The following is an 18819-nucleotide window of genomic DNA, read 5'->3' on the forward strand; positions in this document are numbered from 1 at the left end:
TCGGCTCCATTAATGGAAAAGTGACATTGTAATGCCTGGATAGATGAAAGGACGAGCGTGTTCGTCCATGTGGTTCAGTCGTGACGTGCGGCATTTCGAAATATTTGCGACCAAATCACGCCGTTTGTAAAAATGATAACGTGGGATCTAATGACGAAAAAGTAGAGCATATTCGCGGATGTAATAAGGACTGCTGAGATTTCTATCGGAGGAAACGCGATTTCCTTCGGAAATGGAACTTTTATTAGAAGCTATATTCGAGACCGCAAACTGTGACGAGGTTCACAGAACAGATGTGGATCAATTTGATCTCTTCAGGATGAGGGCCGTGAATTTATTTTCTTTCTCCGCCCTTTAAAATAAAACTGCATGAAGAACATGGACAAATAGTGAGATCTAGCACTAAGGAAGTTCGTGAAAATATACGAGTTAATACTGCCCCACCATTTGGACGAGGCACGAAAGTGGAATGTTAATTATAACTGCGAACAATGGACAAAGCGAAAGGAAAGGTAACTCAACAATGCTCACTGTCGAGGATTTTAACAGGAGAAACAAACTAACAATTCTTGAGAGGGAAGAAAAGGCGAATGCTGAACCTGACAGTCACTAATCCAAAACATAGATCGAATCCCGATGAAGTGGGCGAACACCAAGACAGACACCACGGTTTACCAATTATACACGCTACTCATTCGTTATGCACGTTCACTATACTCTGTAGTTTTAGTTTAGTGGCCGATGAGAAAGCGTAATACTTTAATGGTGTGACAGCTCCTGAAGAAAATGAGAGAAAAGTTCAAAAAACGTGAATTGTTTTGACACAGTTCTGAGCTAAACGATAAATTACATCACGTTACTATTAATATGTAAGGAAACACTATAGATCTTCAAGAAGCATACATTTTTTGATTATTTTTCCTTTGAAAACTAACAATCATTAGAGTAGAAAAAAACACGAGCGGTCATGGCCGAGTGGTTAAGGGGATGGACTAGAAATCCATTGGGTTTTTTCTCGCGTAGGTTTGAATTCTACAGATTCCGGTGTTTTCTTGCCATTATTTGGAAGGGTCACTTTGTGAATAATTTCGCCAATATTCTATGAGTATGTTTTCTTTCCAATAGAAATAATGAAAACTTTTGAACACATAAGTAGAGCAGCTCATGAATTAAAAAAGACATAAGTAGTGACGTAAATCTAACACCTTATAAAAATTCTCACGTATGAACCGAATATTTTGTAAAGAGCAGGATTATTTATATTACGAGAATGCTCAGAGATCCTTTCTCTAAAAGTTAGTTCGTAAGAAACAACAATTAAAAGTTTTAATATAAATTTTTATATTTCTAGTTATCCATAACACGTCCCAAGTACACTCTCTCGTAATATATTTCAGTGCTTTAGGGATGCCTTCAGAAGTATTGATCGAAATAAGTCGAAAAGGATTTCACTTCCCAAAAGTAGTCGGATGTTTCCAAAGTTACCTTTCGTCCGAACGATTCGATTTCTCCGTTGGTATTAAAAATGATATCACTCGCAGTTGGTAGGATTCGAACCTACGCGGGAATAACAATGGATTTCAAGTCCATCGCCTTAACCACTCTGGCCACAACTGCTGTAGCGTATATGTGCACTTCGATTTCTCATCACCAATCTAATGGACATTTTCTATTCGCGCAAAACATGAGGTAGAATACTTGGAGACGTTTGTAATCCCATCAATTATGAGCCAGGTGCCTTTAAAGATTAGCAGAAGAAAATGTGCTTTCGGTGCCTCCTATAACTACAGAACATTTACAGATGAGAAAACCTGGAGCCCTGAACAACAAAATATAATTGTACAAAATTATCTTTTTTTCACTAATTATTCTGTTGGTGCGAAAGCGAACGTGATGCAAGTTACACTTCAGGCTAGATATTTCTACGCGACAACCGAACAGTAAACAATGGCATGACAAATGGATGTGACAAGCGCAACAGTAATTACACACTGCGCTGAGAAAATCGCTAAAGTATATATTATTAGAAAAAAGATTAAAATAAAGCAAATGAGATTTTAAAATGATAAAAACATTTGCATTGTCGTCTTCACTTTTAATATTTAATAATCAAGATTTCATAAGTTTAAATAAAGTATGGAATAAAGATTTATTTATTTGTTGCGCTCCAATATTTGTACGTTACCTGTGTTGAACGACTCCTTTATATTCTCTGCAATACTTCGTTTTCGGATTTTGGTTCTTCTCCGTTTGCTTCAGATGTACGTGGGAAGCATTCCTTCCGTTTATACACGCTCATCATGCTGATAAAAGGCATGTGGTCGATACTGGTGAGAAGGTAAGAAAAACGTAGTTATTATCTTTAGTTTTAGGTTGTTTTTAATTGAAGGAAAATTTTTTTTTATTCTTCTTCAGGCTATGTGTTAGGATATGATAACAAAAATTTAAAAACACCCGTAGCAAATACACTTTATGAACAGCCTTAACAAATACGAACACATCATGTTTCCTTTCGACAGTACGGAGGCACAACGAATTATACAGAAGTATAATAACTTTGATGATAATCATTCTTTGACCATACTAATTCTTAGAGAGTCAAGTAAGTTTCGAACAGTGAGTGAGCTAAAAGCTTATTCAAAACATATTAAATTGTGAAGATAAAACCAAACAAAACTGATCATTATTATTAATTGAAACTCATTATGAATTTAATACACGAGACATGGAAATTAAGGTTTGAATTTAGAAATGATTTTAATGTTACGATAACGTAAATATGAAGCGAAGATCCACAGTGAAAAAAACGAGATTTGTTTCAGAGGCCATTTTTAGCCGGTAAATTTGTTACAAATTGTGAGTGTGAAATGTTTTTCCTGTGTTACTCTAGTCTAGGGCTATCTTAGTCTGCCGTCCCTTATTTTGAAATACCAGACACGAGTGAAGACGCGTGGTCACTATCGCAATCTCTTGGGCTCCATTAATGGAAAAGTGACATTGTAATGCCTGGATAGATGAAAGGACGAGCGTGTTCGTCCATGTGGTTCAGTCGTGACGTGCGGCATTTCGAAATATTTGCGACCAAATCACGCCGTTTGTAAAAATGATAACGTGGGATCTAATAACGAAAAAGTAGAGCATATTCGCGGATGTAATAAGGACTGCTGAGAGTTCTATCGGAGGAAACGCGATTTCCTTCGGAAATGGAACTTTTATTAGAAGCTATATTCGAGACCGCAAACTGTGACGAGGTTCACAGAACAGATGTGGATCAATTTGATCTCTTCAGGATGAGGGCCGTGAATTTATTTTCTTTCTCCGCCCTTTAAAATAAAACTGCATGAAGAACATGGACAAATAGTGAGATCTAGCACTAAGGAAGTTCGTGAAAATATACGAGTTAATACTGCCCCACCATTTGGACGAGGCACGAAAGTGGAATGTTAATTATAACTGCGAACAATGGACAAAGCGAAAGGAAAGGTAACTCAACAATGCTCACTGTCGAGGATTTTAACAGGATAAACAAACTAACAATTCTTGAGAGGGAAGAAAAGGCGAATGCTGAACCTGACAGTCACTAATCCAAAACATAGATCGAATCCCGATGAAGTGGGCGAACACCAAGACAGACACCACGGTTTACCAATTATACACGCTACTCATTCGTTATGCACGTTCACTATACTCTGTAGTTTTAGTTTAGTGGCCGATGAAAAGCGTAATACTTTAATGGTGTGACAGCTCCTGAAGAAAATGAGAGAAAAGTTCAAAAAACGTGAATTGTTTTGACACAGTTCTGAGCTAAACGATAAATTACATCACGTTACTATTAATATGTAAGGAAACACTATAGATCTTCAAGAAGCATACATTTTTTGATTATTTTTCCTTTGAAAACTAACAATCATTAGAGTAGAAAAAATACGAGCGGTCATGGCCGAGTGGTTAAGGGGATGGACTAGAAATCCATTGGGTTTTTTCTCGCGTAGGTTTGAATTCTACAGATTCCGGTGTTTTCTTGCCATTATTTGGAAGGGTCACTTTGTGAATAATTTCGCCAATATTCTATGAGTATGTTTTCTTTCCAATAGAAATAATGAAAACTTTTGAACACATAAGTAGAGCAGCTCATGAATTAAAAAAAAGACATAAGTAGTGACGTAAATCTAACACCTTATAAAAATTCCCACGTATGAACCGAATATTTTGTAAAGAGCAGGATTATTTATATTACGAGAATGCTCAGAGATCCTTTCTCTAAAAGTTAGTTCGTAAGAAACAACAATTAAAAGTTTTAATATAAATTTTTATATTTCTAGTTATCCATAACACGTCCCAAGTACACTCTCTCGTAATATATTTCAGTGCTTTAGGGATGCCTTCAGAAGTATTGATCGAAATAAGTCGAAAAGGATTTCACTTCCCAAAAGTAGTCGGATGTTTCCAAAGTTACCTTTCGTCCGAACGATTCGATTTCTCCGTTGGTATTAAAAATGATATCACTCGCAGTTGGTAGGATTCGAACCTACGCGGGAATAACCCAATGGATTTCAAGTCCATCGCCTTAACCACTCGGCCACAACTGCTGTAGCGTATATGTGCACTTCGATTTCTCATCACCAATCTAATGGACATTTTCTATTCGCGCAAAACATGAGGTAGAATACTTGGAGACGTTTGTAATCCCATCAATTATGAGCCAGGTGCCTTTAAAGATTAGCAGAAGAAAATGTGCTTTCGGTGCCTCCTATAACTACAGAACATTTACAGATGAGAAAACCTGGAGCCCTGAACAACAAAATATAATTGTACAAAATTATCTTTTTTCACTAATTATTCTGTTGGTGCGAAAGCGAACGTGATGCAAGTTACACTTCAGGCTAGATATTTCTACGCGACAACCGAACAGTAAACAATGGCATGACAAATGGATGTGACAAGCGCAACAGTAATTACACACTGCGCTGAGAAAATCGCTAAAGTATATATTATTAGAAAAAAGATTAAAATAAAGCAAATGAGATTTTAAAATGATAAAAAACATTTGCATTGTCGTCTTCACTTTTAATATTTAATAATCAAGATTTCATAAGTTTAAATAAAGTATGGAATAAAGATTTATTTATTTGTTGCGCTCAATATTTGTACGTTACCTGTGTTGAACGACTCCTTTATATTCTCTGCAATACTTCTCGTTTTCGGATTTTGGTTCTTCTCCGTTTGCTTCAGATGTACGTGGGAAGCATTCCTTCCGTTTATACACGCTCATCATGCTGATAAAAGGCATGTGGTCGATACTGGTGAGAAGGTAAGAAAAACGTAGTTATTATCTTTAGTTTTAGGTTGTTTTTAATTGAAGGAAATTTTTTTTTTATTCTTCTTCAGGCTATGTGTTAGGATATGATAACAAAAATTTAAAAACACCCGTAGCAAATACACTTTATGAACAGCCTTAACAAATACGAACACATCATGTTTCCTTTCGACAGTACGGAGGCACAACGAATTATACAGAAGTATAATAACTTTGATGATAATCATTCTTTGACCATACTAATTCTTAGAGAGTCAAGTAAGTTTCGAACAGTGAGTGAGCTAAAAGCTTATTCAAAACATATTAAATTGTGAAGATAAAACCAAACAAAACTGATCATTATTATTAATTGAAACTCATTATGAATTTAATACACGAGACATGGAAATTAAGGTTTGAATTTAGAAATGATTTTAATGTTACGATAACGTAAATATGAAGCGAAGATCCACAGTGAAAAAACGAGATTTGTTTCAGAGGCCATTTTTAGCCGGTAAATTTGTTACAAATTGTGAGTGTGAAATGTTTTTCCTGTGTTACTCTAGTCTAGGGCTATCTTAGTCTGCCGTCCCTTATTTTGAAATACCAGACACGAGTGAAGACGCGTGGTCACTATCGCAATCTCTTGGGCTCCATTAATGGAAAAGTGACATTGTAATGCCTGGATAGATGAAAGGACGAGCGTGTTCGTCCATGTGGTTCAGTCGTGACGTGCGGCATTTCGAAATATTTGCGACCAAATCACGCCGTTTGTAAAAATGATAACGTGGGATCTAATGACGAAAAAGTAGAGCATATTCGCGGATGAACATTCTGTAATAAGGACTGCTGAGATTTCTATCGGAGGAAACGCGATTTCCTTCGGAAATGGAACTTTTATTAGAAGCTATATTCGAGACCGCAAACTGTGACGAGGTTCACAGAACAGATGTGGATCAATTTGATCTCTTCAGGATGAGGGCCGTGAATTTATTTTCTTTCTCCGCCCTTTAAAATAAAACTGCATGAAGAACATGGACAAATAGTGAGATCTAGCACTAAGGAAGTTCGTGAAAATATACGAGTTAATACTGCCCCACCATTTGGACGAGGCACGAAAGTGGAATGTTAATTATAACTGCGAACAATGGACAAAGCGAAAGGAAAGGTAACACAACAATGCTCACTGTCGAGGATTTTAACAGGAGAAACAAACTAACAAATCTTGAGAGGGAAGAAAAGGCGAATGCTGAACCTGACAGTCACTAATCCAAAACATAGATCGAATCCCGATGAAGTGGGCGAACACCAAGACAGACACCACGGTTTACCAATTATACACGCTACTCATTCGTTATGCACGTTCACTATACTCTGTAGTTTTAGTTTAGTGGCCGATGAGAAAGCGTAATACTTTAATGGTGTGACAGCTCCTGAAGAAAATGAGAGAAAAGTTCAAAAACGTGAATTGTTTTGACACAGTTCTGAGCTAAACGATAAATTACATCACGTTACTATTAATATGTAAGGAAACACTATAGATCTTCAAGAAGCATACATTTTTTGATTATTTTTCCTTTGAAAACTAACAATCATTAAAGTAGAAAAAAACACGAGCGGTCGTGGCCGAGTGGTTAAGGCGATGGACTAGAAATCCATTGGGTTTTTCCCGCGTAGGTTTGAATTCTACAGATTCCGGTGTTTTCTTGCCATTATTTGGAAGGGTCACTTTGTGAATAATTTCGCCAATATTCTATGAGTATGTTTTCTTTCCAATAGAAATAATGAAAACTTTTGAACACATAAGTAGAGCAGCTCATGAATTAAAAATGACATAAGTAGTGACGTAAATCTAACACCTTATAAAAATTCCCACGTATGAACCGAATATTTTGTAAAGAGCAGGATTATTTATATTACGAGAATGCTCAGAGATCCTTTCTCTAAAAGTTAGTTCGTAAGAAACAACAATTAAAAGTTTTAATATAAATTTTTATATTTCTAGTTATCCATAACACGTCCCAAGTACACTCTCTCGCAATATATTTCAGTGCTTTAGGGATGCCTTCAGAAGTATTGATCGAAAAAAGTCGAAAAGGATTTTACTTCACAAATGTAGTCGGATGTTTCCAAAGTTACCTTTCGTCCGAACGATTCGATTTCTCCGTTGGTATTAAAAATGATATCACTCGCAGTTGGTAGGATTCGAACCTACGCGGGAATAACCCAATGGATTTCAAGTCCATCGCCTTAACCACTCGGCCACAACTGCTGTAGCGTATATGTGCACTTCGATTTCTCATCACCAATCTAATGGACATTTTCTATTCGCGCAAAACATGAGGTAGAATACTTGGAGACGTTTGTAATTCCATCAATTATGAGCCAGGTGCCTTTAAAGATTAGCAGAAGAAAATGTGCTTTCGGTGCCTCCTATAACTACAGAACATTTACAGATGAGAAAACCTGGAGCCCTGAACAACAAAATATAATTGTACAAAATTATCTTTTTCACTAATTATTCTGTTGGTGCGAAAGCGAACGTGATGCAAGTTACACTTCAGGCTAGATATTTCTACGCGACAACCGAACAGTAAACAATGGCATGACAAATGGATGTGACAAGCGCAACAGTAATTACACACTGCGCTGAGAAAATCGCTAAAGTATATATTATTAGAAAAAAGATTAAAATAAAGCAAATGAGATTTTAAAATGATAAAAAACATTTGCATTGTCGTCTTCACTTTTAATATTTAATAATCAAGATTTCATAAGTTTAAATAAAGTATGGAATAAAGATTTATTTATTTGTTGCGCTCAATATTTGTACGTTACCTGTGTTGAACGACTCCTTTATATTCTCTGCAATACTTCTCGTTTTCGGATTTTGGTTCTTCTCCGTTTGCTTCAGATGTACGTGGGAAGCATTCCTTCCGTTTATACACGCTCATCATGCTGATAAAAGGCATGTGGTCGATACTGGTGAGAAGGTAAGAAAAACGTAGTTATTATCTTTAGTTTTAGGTTGTTTTAATTGAAGGAAATTTTTTTTTTTATTCTTCTTCAGGCTATGTGTTAGGATATGATAACAAAAATTTAAAAACACCCGTAGCAAATACACTTTATGAACAGCCTTAACAAATACGAACACATCATGTTTCCTTTCGACAGTACGGAGGCACAACGAATTATACAGAAGTATAATAACTTTGATGATAATCATTCTTTGACCATACTAATTCTTAGAGAGTCAAGTAAGTTTCGAACAGTGAGTGAGCTAAAAGCTTATTCAAAACATATTAAATTGTGAAGATAAAACCAAACAAAACTGATCATTATTATTAATTGAAACTCATTATGAATTTAATACACGAGACATGGAAATTAAGGTTTGAATTTAGAAATGATTTTAATGTTACGATAACGTAAATATGAAGCGAAGATCCACAGTGAAAAAACGAGATTTGTTTCAGAGGCCATTTTTAGCCGGTAAATTTGTTACAAATTGTGAGTGTGAAATGTTTTTCCTGTGTTACTCTAGTCTAGGGCTATCTTAGTCTGCCGTCCCTTATTTTGAAATACCAGACACGAGTGAAGACGCGTGGTCACTATCGCAATCTCTTGGGCTCCATTAATGGAAAAGTGACATTGTAATGCCTGGATAGATGAAAGGACGAGCGTGTTCGTCCATGTGGTTCAGTCGTGACGTGCGGCATTTCGAAATATTTGCGACCAAATCACGCCGTTTGTAAAAATGATAACGTGGGATCTAATGACGAAAAAGTAGAGCATATTCGCGGATGAACATTCTGTAATAAGGACTGCTGAGATTTCTATCGGAGGAAACGCGATTTCCTTCGGAAATGGAACTTTTATTAGAAGCTATATTCGAGACCGCAAACTGTGACGAGGTTCACAGAACAGATGTGGATCAATTTGATCTCTTCAGGATGAGGGCCGTGAATTTATTTTCTTTCTCCGCCCTTTAAAATAAAACTGCATGAAGAACATGGACAAATAGTGAGATCTAGCACTAAGGAAGTTCGTGAAAATATACGAGTTAATACTGCCCCACCATTTGGACGAGGCACGAAAGTGGAATGTTAATTATAACTGCGAACAATGGACAAAGCGAAAGGAAAGGTAACTCAACAATGCTCACTGTCGAGGATTTTAACAGGGGAAACAAACTAACAATTCTTGAGAGGGAAGAAAAGGCGAATGCTGAACCTGACAGTCACTAATCCAAAACATAGATCGAATCCCGATGAAGTGGGCGAACACCAAGACAGACACCACGGTTTACCAATTATACACGCTACTCATTCGTTATGCACGTTCACTATACTCTGTAGTTTTAGTTTAGTGGCCGATGAGAAAGCGTAATACTTTAATGGTGTGACAGCTCCTGAAGAAAATGAGAGAAAAGTTCAAAAAACGTGAATTGTTTTGACACAGTTCTGAGCTAAACGATAAATTACATCACGTTACTATTAATATGTAAGGAAACACTATAGATCTTCAAGAAGCATACATTTTTTGATTATATTTCCTTTGAAAACTAACAATCATTAAAGTAGAAAAGAACACGAGCGGTCGTGGCCGAGTGGTTAAGGCGATGGACTAGAAATCCATTGGAAAGCGCCGGTTCTCGTCAACGAGTACAGACGTGTTTTTCGAGCTCCTCATTGCCTTAGTGTAAATTTAACAGCTAAGCCTAGTGAGTGCGTAGTTTGTTTTTGCTAGATTTTGTATTTTTCAAGTTGTTTGACGATGTCTTCATCAACTAAGAAGGTCATGGAAGTTATGCGTCGTACAGTTTTTGTTGAAACGACTAATTCAAGCCATGGGGACGTTATCCATTCTGTTATTTCTACGTATGGTGCAGCTTCGGTCACTGCTGTAGTTCCTCGCTCGGGTGGATATGAGGTAACTTTTGTTCTTCCCGAAGATGTGGACCTGGCTATAGATGCTGGTCTAACTGTAAATGGTGTGCACTGTTCGGCTAATGGTGTCACTAAACGTACTATTACTGTGTCATTTATGGACGTACCCGAATATATCGACGATGATATTATACTAAATAAACTTAAAAGATTATGATTGTGAGGTGAAAAGCCCTATTGTGTGGAAGAGGACCAGGGCATATACTTAGGTATACGCCATGTTCGTGTGTGTTTTAGTGAAAAGTGTATCTCTTTGCCGTACGTAGCAAAAGTTTTTGATCCTTTGGGCAAGGCGGTAATGGTAAAAGTGAAGCATGATCGCCAGTCAAAAGTATATGTAATTTATGTTTGGGGCGGATCATCTATATCGAGATTGCCCCAGTTTATATGCCGACATTGTCATATGCAGGGACACGTCCGTCAACGTTGTCCCAAGCTTGTTGTTCCTCGAACTTCCTCTAGTGACGACGCTGAAGTGGCCACGCCTACTACTACTCGTGACGCCGCTGAAGTAGACACGGCTGCCCCTCTCGTGCAGTGCCTCATGATGTTGACACCATTTCTGTTTGTCCACGCGTTGTTTCGGAGGTTCCCCTTTCAAAGAAGGCTGCAGCTACCCATCGGGTGGTGGACGATTTTCTGCCCGACGATCGACGGTTTCTGGTGGGCCAGGAACGGGCAAGTAGTCCCCCTGCTGCAAGTCGCAATTTTGATCGTCACCTCCCGCCACTTCCGGTTAGTGGTGTGAGTACCGCCGGCGATGTGGAGGTGCCTCTTCCTCGTCGTTGGAGGTATGCTAGTGTGGTGGCAATGTCTTCTGGTGACACTTCTAAGAAGGGCAGTGGACGAAAACGGGTGTCGGACGTGCCAATACTACGGATATCTCGGGCGAAGGCGGTGTCGCAGCCTTAAATGTGTTTTTTTTTTGTGACAGTTTGTTTGTTTCAGTTCGTGTAAGACTGTCATTTATTGTTATTTGAACTTTGTGCATGTTTGCTTAGATCTTTACATTTATTCTTGTTATTTTTTGTGTTTGTGACAGTTTCCTTTCAATTCTTGTACCTTTACTTTCTCTTTAGCATGGTACATTTACTAAGGGGTGGGAGTTTTGAATTGTAATGGGTTGCGTAATGTTAGTAAGCTGGCTTATTACCTGGATTACTTTGTTACTAATTTTGATGTTGTTTGTTTACAGGAAACGTTTTTCACTGATAACTTTTATGATGTCGTTCTGAAATTTTGGCCAGGTGTAGTTTTTTTTAATAATTCTACTTCTGGCCGACAAGGTTGCCATCTTGGTACAGCAGTTTTGTGTGATAATGTTGCATTCGTTTCTTCTGATGGGGTGGGTAGGGTTCTGACAGTCAAATTCAGTTTCGAGTCTTTGTCTTATCTGTTATCATCTGTGTACGCTCCTCGCGATATCTCCGAGCGACGGGAATTTTCCAAAACTTGGAGTATTGTTTGGATGGTTGCACGGGATTGCTTGTTGTGGAGATTTTAATTGTGTGGTGGATGTGGCACGCGATCGATTTCCGGTCCGTTTCTACCGAGACGCCAGCCGTTCGGCTTTGTCCAGTTTCTTAATAGGTTTGATTTGCTTGATGCGCATTCACTCATATCGCCGACTACACCTGGTTTCACATGGAAGCGTTTTGTTAATGGTGAGATGATGTCGTCACGTATTGACAGGGTTTTGCTTTCTTCTACCTTGCAGGGGACTGTCCAACGTTTCCGTACGTTGTGGTTTCCTGCTACAGATCACGCTTTATTGGGCTTCGACCTTACTCTGCGACCAATTGTCAGAGGTCCTAATTTCTGGCACTTCAATAACCAGTTATTGAGGGATGCCGAATATGTGAAAAACCATTAAGCTGTTGATCGCCAGAAGTCGTAGTTGGTCAGTTTATGGGACTGATAAAATTAAATGGTATGAACAATTGAAATGCGCGTTCCGTTTACTTACCGAGCGTTATTCGATTCTTCGTGCGCGAGGCATCCCGTTCTCGCAAATGTCAGCTTGAGTCGTCCATCAATCGTGAGCTTCGAAAACTGACCCGTTTCCCTGGTAGATCTAAGGTCAAATTGTATGAACTTGAAGATGCATTGGAGACTTTGGATCACGATACCATAGAGGGGGCGAGGATTTGATCTCATATTCGTTGGTTTGAGGAGGGTGAGAGATCTACGTCTTACTTTCTTCGTATGGAAAAGGTCCGTCAAAGCAGAATTGAGTTTAGATCCATGCTCACTGATAGGGGTGTGGAGGTGTCCGGTGTGGAAGATATCGCTGCTGTTTTACATCAGTATTATTCCGCACTGTACTCTAAGGATATCGTTCTGCAGGCAGACATAGATTTAGTTCTCTCATTTGTTGATCGAACTCTTTCCAGTGAACAAGCTAATATTTGTGATGCTCCATTCACGGTTCCGGAAGTTATCGCTGCTTTAGACAGTTTACCGCTGGGCAAATCTCCTGGTTTGGATGGTTTTACCTCCGAATTTTTCAAATATTTTCTACCTCTTTTTTGTTGACGACTTTTATCAGTCTTGTCTCAACTGTTTCACTCTCCACAGTTGCTCCGTACAATGTGTTCTGGGGTAATTGTTCCTATCCCGAAAGGGGATCGACGGTTGGCGGCTAACAGCCGGCCTTTGACATTACTTTGTACTGACTATAAGCTTTTGGCCAAAGTGCTGGCTCGTCGCCTTTCGTCTGTGATCTCCAGTTTAGTTTCAGATGACCAATCCGGGTGTATACCTGGACGGGACGTTGCTGATACTCCATTAACACTCGTTTTGCTATTGCAATCTTTAGCACGTACCGGCCAGGGTGGAATCTTTTTGAAGCTCGATCAGATGCAAGCTTTTGATCGGGTGGCCTATGACTATCTATTTCAACTTCTTCTGCGTATGGGTTTTGGTTCTACTTTTGTTCATTGGGTTCGTCTTTGCTATACTTCTATTTCTAGTTGTGTAAAGTTTAATGGATTTCTCACTAATGATTTTGCTATTACTCGGGGTATTCGTCAAGGATGCCCCATGTCTGCTCTACTTTTACGTTCTCAGTGTCGAACCGTTACGAAATATGTTAGTCCATAATGTACATATTACTGGTATTGGTGGTGATGTGCTACTCACCACGCCTTCACTTACTTATCAGCATGCTGATGATACCACCTTAACCTTACGAGACGCCGAATCTTTGCCGCATGTGTTGGATGTCTGCCAAACTTTTGGCAAAGCTACTGGTGGGAAGATCAACTGGACCAAGAGTCAGGGTTTGTGGGTTGGGTGTTTGGCCTCTTCTGCAGACTTCGTCCTTGGTGAGTTGAGAATTTCCCAGGATCCTATTCGGATTTTGGGAATAGTTTTCCACTCTAATTTCGATGTCATGCTGCAAGATACGTGGCAGGGTGTATTGCGCAGGGTATCTCTCGTGTCTTGGTGTCGTGGCGATTTCGTTCTTTGTCGCTAAAGGGTAAATCTCTTGTGGTGAACTCCTTGGTGGCATCGGTGTTATGGTACCGTTGAATATACTCCTGTTGCCAAGACAGTTTGAGGCTAGATTTCGCAAATGTATACTGGATTTTATTTGGCGGGGAGGTATACATAAAGTGGCATACGGTATTCTGATTCGGGTTATGATTGTGGAGGTATCAACTTGGTTGATGTTAACACTCGTAAACTCGCATTCCGTTTGAAGTTGTTGCAGCGTTGTTTGGATGCTTCTTGTCCTTCCACCTTGCGACAACTTCTTTCTGGATTTTTTTTCTTGTTATGGTAATCTCTCTTTAAGCTTTCGGATTCTTCAATGCCGTATTTTGCCACGTTTTGTGAAATCGTTACCTTTCTATATTCAGGAAATGTTTCATGCCTGGAAGGTTCTTCTTGGGGATAAAGGGATTGTCCCAGCTCCTCTTTCCCCAAATTTTTTGATGAACCTTTGTTTTTCAATCCAGCTATTGTTGATGTTCGCCACCGAACATTTCATTTTCCTGAATTTATTAACGCAGGTTTGGTTCAGGTCCGTCATTTAATGTACGAGGTGCTCCCTGCTTTTCTTCCGGTGGGGGCAGTGATTGAAATGTGTACGGACGCTGACCCGTTGGCCAATGCCCGCACAATTTTTTTTTTCACATTTTCATATGCTCAAGGAGGCGTTGCCTGTGGAGTGGTTGCCGATTTTGTCTACCCAGCCGGCTCCTCTTCCGTCGTCCACATGTGTTGTGGATTTATATTTTCTGGACCACTCCGATAATCGAGTTCATTTTCAAGGTTTATCTGTGCGGCAACTGGTGGGATATTTACAGTTTTCACTCGCTACTAATTTCCTGCTCCATTCTACTGGGGGATATTGTTCCTCCTGGAGACTGGAAACGTATTCGTAAAAACGCTTATTCTTCTTTTGTGGGTTTTTTTGTTTGTGATGTGGATTATTTACTCTGGTTGCGGGCGATTACCACAAATGTCAAGCTGATACATATGGACAGACATCCCACAGGGTTGTGCACTTTCTGTTCCCAGGCGCCAGAAACCATAGACCATCTGTTTTTCCAATGTCCTTTTGTACAGCCCTTGTGGTCATATGTATATAAATTATTGGCATTTTATTTTGGATGTCCCATATCAAACTGGGTATGGAGGAGATGCCTCTTAGTGGGATCTCATCCTTCGTTACCAGGAGATGCTGGAACATATTCCGTTTAATTACAAGTTTAGCACGTCAGGTTATATGTTCTGCTCGTTCAGTTTCTTTGGCACGAAATCGCGTCATTCATTTAATTTCCATGTTTAAAGTGCGTGTACGGAGACATATATATCTTCATTATCATAGATCTTTGTTACATAACTCATTAAATGTTTTTTATTCTGTGTATTCTTATGTTGGTAGCTTGGTAACCCAAGGTGCCCAAGGTTATTTCTTGTGTACGTTGTTAAGATAAGTTGTTATTTCATTATATTTTTGTTACCAATGAAAGATCCATTGATTTCTTGTTTGTTAATGTTCATTATAATGTTTGTTGGATTACCTGCTGTTCCAATTACCTCTTTTATTTCTTTTCCTTAATTTTATTAACTTTGTGGTAATTTTCAGCATGGTAATCTATAGAGTTATTGTTACATGCTAATTCATTAACTTGTGTTTTATTTGTTGTATTTCTGTGTATACCCCCTCGTTGAGGTGGGATAAATAAAGAGAAAAAAAAAAAAAGATGGACTAGAAATCCATTGGGTTTTTCCCGCGTAGGTTTGAATTCTACAGATTCCGGTGTTTTCTTGCCATTATTTGGAAGGGTCACTTTGTGAATAATTTCGCCAATATTCTATGAGTATGTTTTCTTTCCAATAGAAATAATGAAAACTTTTGAACAAATAAGTAGAGCAGCTCATGAATTAAAATGACATAAGTAGTGACGTAAATCTAACACCTTATAAAAATTCCCACGTATGAACCGAATATTTTGTAAAGAGAAGGATTATTTATATTACGAGAATGCTCAGAGATCCTTTCTCTAAAGTTAGTTCGTAAGAAACAACAATTAAAAGTTTTAATATAAATTTTTTATATTTCTAGTTATCCATAACACGTCCCAAGTACACTCTCTCGTAATATATTTCAGTGCTTTAGGGATGCCGTCAGAAGTATTGATCGAAACAAGTGGAAAAGGATTTCACTTCACAAAAGTAGTCGGATGTTTCCAAAGTCACCTTTCGTCCGAACGATTCGATTTCTCCGTTGGTATTAAAATGATATCACTCGCAGTTGGTAAGATTCGAACCTACGCGGGAATAACCCAATGGATTTCAAGTCCATCGCCTTAACCACTCGGCCACAACTGCTGTAGCGTATATGTGCACTTCGATTTCTCATCACCAATCTAATGGACATTTTCTATTCGCGCAAAACATGAGGTAGAATACTTGGAGACGTTTGTAATCCCATCAATTATGAGCCAGGTGCCTTTAAAGATTAGCAGAAGAAAATGTGCTTTCGGTGCCTCCTATAACTACAGAACACTTACAGATGAGAAAACCTGGAGCCCTGAACAACAAAATATAATTGTACAAAATTATCTTTTTTCACTAATTATTCTGTTGGTGCGAAAGCGAACGTGATGCAAGTTACACTTCAGGCTAGATATTTCTACGCGACAACCGAACAGTAAACAATGGCATGACAAATGGATGTGACAAGCGCAACAGTAATTACACACTGCGCTGAGAAAATCGCTAAAGTATACATTATTAGAAAAAAGATTAAAATAAAGCAAATGAGATTTTAAAATGATAAAAAACATTTGCATTGTCGTCTTCACTTTTAATATTTAATAATCAAGATTTCATAAGTTTAAATAAAGTATGGAATAAAGATTTATTTATTTGTTGCGCTCCAATATTTGTACGTTACCTGTGTTGAACGACTCCTTTATATTCTCTGCAATACTTCTCGTTTTCGGATTTTGGTTCTTCTCCGTTTGCTTCAGATGTACGTGGGAAGCATTCCTTCCGTTTATACACGCTCATCATGCTGATAAAAGGCATGTGGTCGATACTGGTGAGAAGGTAAGAAAAACGTAGTTATTATCTTTAGTTTTAGGTTGTTTTTAATTGAAGGAAATTTTTTTTTATTCTTCTTCAGGCTATGTGTTAGGATATGATAACAAAAATTTAAAAACACCCGTAGCAAATACACTTTATGAACAGCCTTAACAAATACGAACACATCATGTTTCCTTTCGACAGTACGGAGGCACAACGAATTATACAGAAGTATAATAACTTTGATGATAATCATTCTTTGACCATACTAATTCTTAGAGAGTCAAGTAAGTTTCGAACAGTGGGTGAGCTAAAAGCTTATTCAAAACATATTAAATTGTGAAGATAAAACCAAACAAAACTGATCATTATTATTAATTGAAACTCATTATGAATTTAATACACGAGACATGGAAATTAAGGTTTGAATTTAGAAATGATTTTAATGTTACGATAACGTAAATATGAAGCGAAGATCCACAGTGAAAAAAACGAGATTTGTTTCAGAGGCCATTTTTAGCCGGTAAATTTGTTACAAATTGTGAGTGTGAAATGTTTTTCCTGTGTTACTCTAGTCTAGGGCTATCTTAGTCTGCCGTCCCTTATTTTGAAATACCAGACACGAGTGAAGACGCGTGGTCACTATCGCAATCTCTTGGGCTCCATTAATGGAAAAGTGACATTGTAATGCCTGGATAGATGAAAGGACGAGCGTGTTCGTCCATGTGGTTCAGTCGTGACGTGCGGCATTTCGAAATATTTGCGACCAAATCACGCCGTTTGTAAAATGATAACGTGGGATCTAATAACGAAAAAGTAGAGCATATTCGCGGATGTAATAAGGACTGCTGAGAGTTCTATCGGAGGAAACGCGATTTCCTTCGGAAATGGAACTTTTATTAGAAGCTATATTCGAGACCGCAAACTGTGACGAGGTTCACAGAACAGATGTGGATCAATTTGATCTCTTCAGGATGAGGGCCGTGAATTTATTTTCTTTCTCCGCCCTTTAAAATAAAACTGCATGAAGAACATGGACAAATAGTGAGATCTAGCACTAAGGAAGTTCGTGAAAATATACGAGTTAATACTGCCCCACCATTTGGACGAGGCACGAAAGTGGAATGTTAATTATAACTGCGAACAATGGACAAAGCGAAAGGAAAGGTAACTCAACAATGCTCACTGTCGAGGATTTTAACAGGATAAACAAACCAACAATTCTTGAGAGGGAAGAAAAGGCGAATGCTGAACCTGACAGTCACTAATCCAAAACATAGATCGAATCCCGATGAAGTGGGCGAACACCAAGACAGACACCACGGTTTACCAATTATACACGCTACATATTCGTTATGCACGTTCACTATACTCTGTAGTTTTAGTTTAGTGGCCGATGAGAAAGCGTAATACTTTAATGGTGTGACAGCTCCTGAAGAAAATGAGAGAAAAGTTCAAAAAAACGTGAATTGTTTTGACACAGTTCTGAGCTAAACGATAAATTACATCACGTTACTATTAATATGTAAGGAAACACTATAGATCTTCAAGAAGCATACATTTTTTGATTATTTTTCCTTTGAAAACTAACAATCATTAAAGTAGAAAAAAACACGAGCGGTCGTGGCCGAGTGGTTAAGGCGATGGACTAGAAATCCATTGGGTTTTTCCCGCGTAGGTTTGAATTCTACAGATTCCGGTGTTTTCTTGCCATTATTTGGAAGGGTCACTTTGTGAATAATTTCGCCAATATTCTATGAGTATGTTTTCTTTCCAATATAAATAATGAAAACTTTTGAACAAATAAGTAGAGCAGCTCATGAATTAAAAATGACATAAGTAGTGACGTAAATCTAACACCTTATAAAAATTCCCACGTATGAACCGAATATTTTGTAAAGAGAAGGATTATTTATATTACGAGAATGCTCAGAGATCCTTTCTCTAAAAGTTAGTTCGTAAGAAACAACAATTAAAAGTTTTAATATAAATTTTTATATTTCTAGTTATCCATAACACGTCCCAAGTACA

The 18819-nt window shown here is 38.1% G+C and overlaps 4 non-coding genes across 4 annotated transcripts; all 4 read right to left on the bottom strand.

Moving 5' to 3' along the window:
- Positions 1-1536: 1536 nt before the first annotated feature.
- On the bottom strand, positions 1537-1617 carry TRNAS-UGA (transfer RNA serine (anticodon UGA)). The gene has a single exon. It is a non-coding gene; the product is annotated as a tRNA-Ser (tRNA).
- Positions 1618-4507: 2890 nt separating this feature from the next.
- TRNAS-UGA (transfer RNA serine (anticodon UGA)) lies at positions 4508-4589 on the bottom strand. Its single transcript has one exon. It is a non-coding gene; the product is annotated as a tRNA-Ser (tRNA).
- A 2897-nt stretch (positions 4590-7486) lies between these two features.
- TRNAS-UGA (transfer RNA serine (anticodon UGA)) lies at positions 7487-7568 on the bottom strand. The gene has a single exon. It is a non-coding gene; the product is annotated as a tRNA-Ser (tRNA).
- An 8439-nt stretch (positions 7569-16007) lies between these two features.
- Positions 16008-16089, bottom strand: TRNAS-UGA (transfer RNA serine (anticodon UGA)). The gene has a single exon. It is a non-coding gene; the product is annotated as a tRNA-Ser (tRNA).
- Between the last annotated feature and the right edge of the window lie 2730 nt (positions 16090-18819).

The sequence above is a fragment of the Tachypleus tridentatus genome, chromosome 8 (genome assembly GCF_004210375.1).
Source record: "Tachypleus tridentatus isolate NWPU-2018 chromosome 8, ASM421037v1, whole genome shotgun sequence".
Classification (NCBI taxonomy): Eukaryota; Metazoa; Arthropoda; class Merostomata; order Xiphosura; family Limulidae; genus Tachypleus; species Tachypleus tridentatus.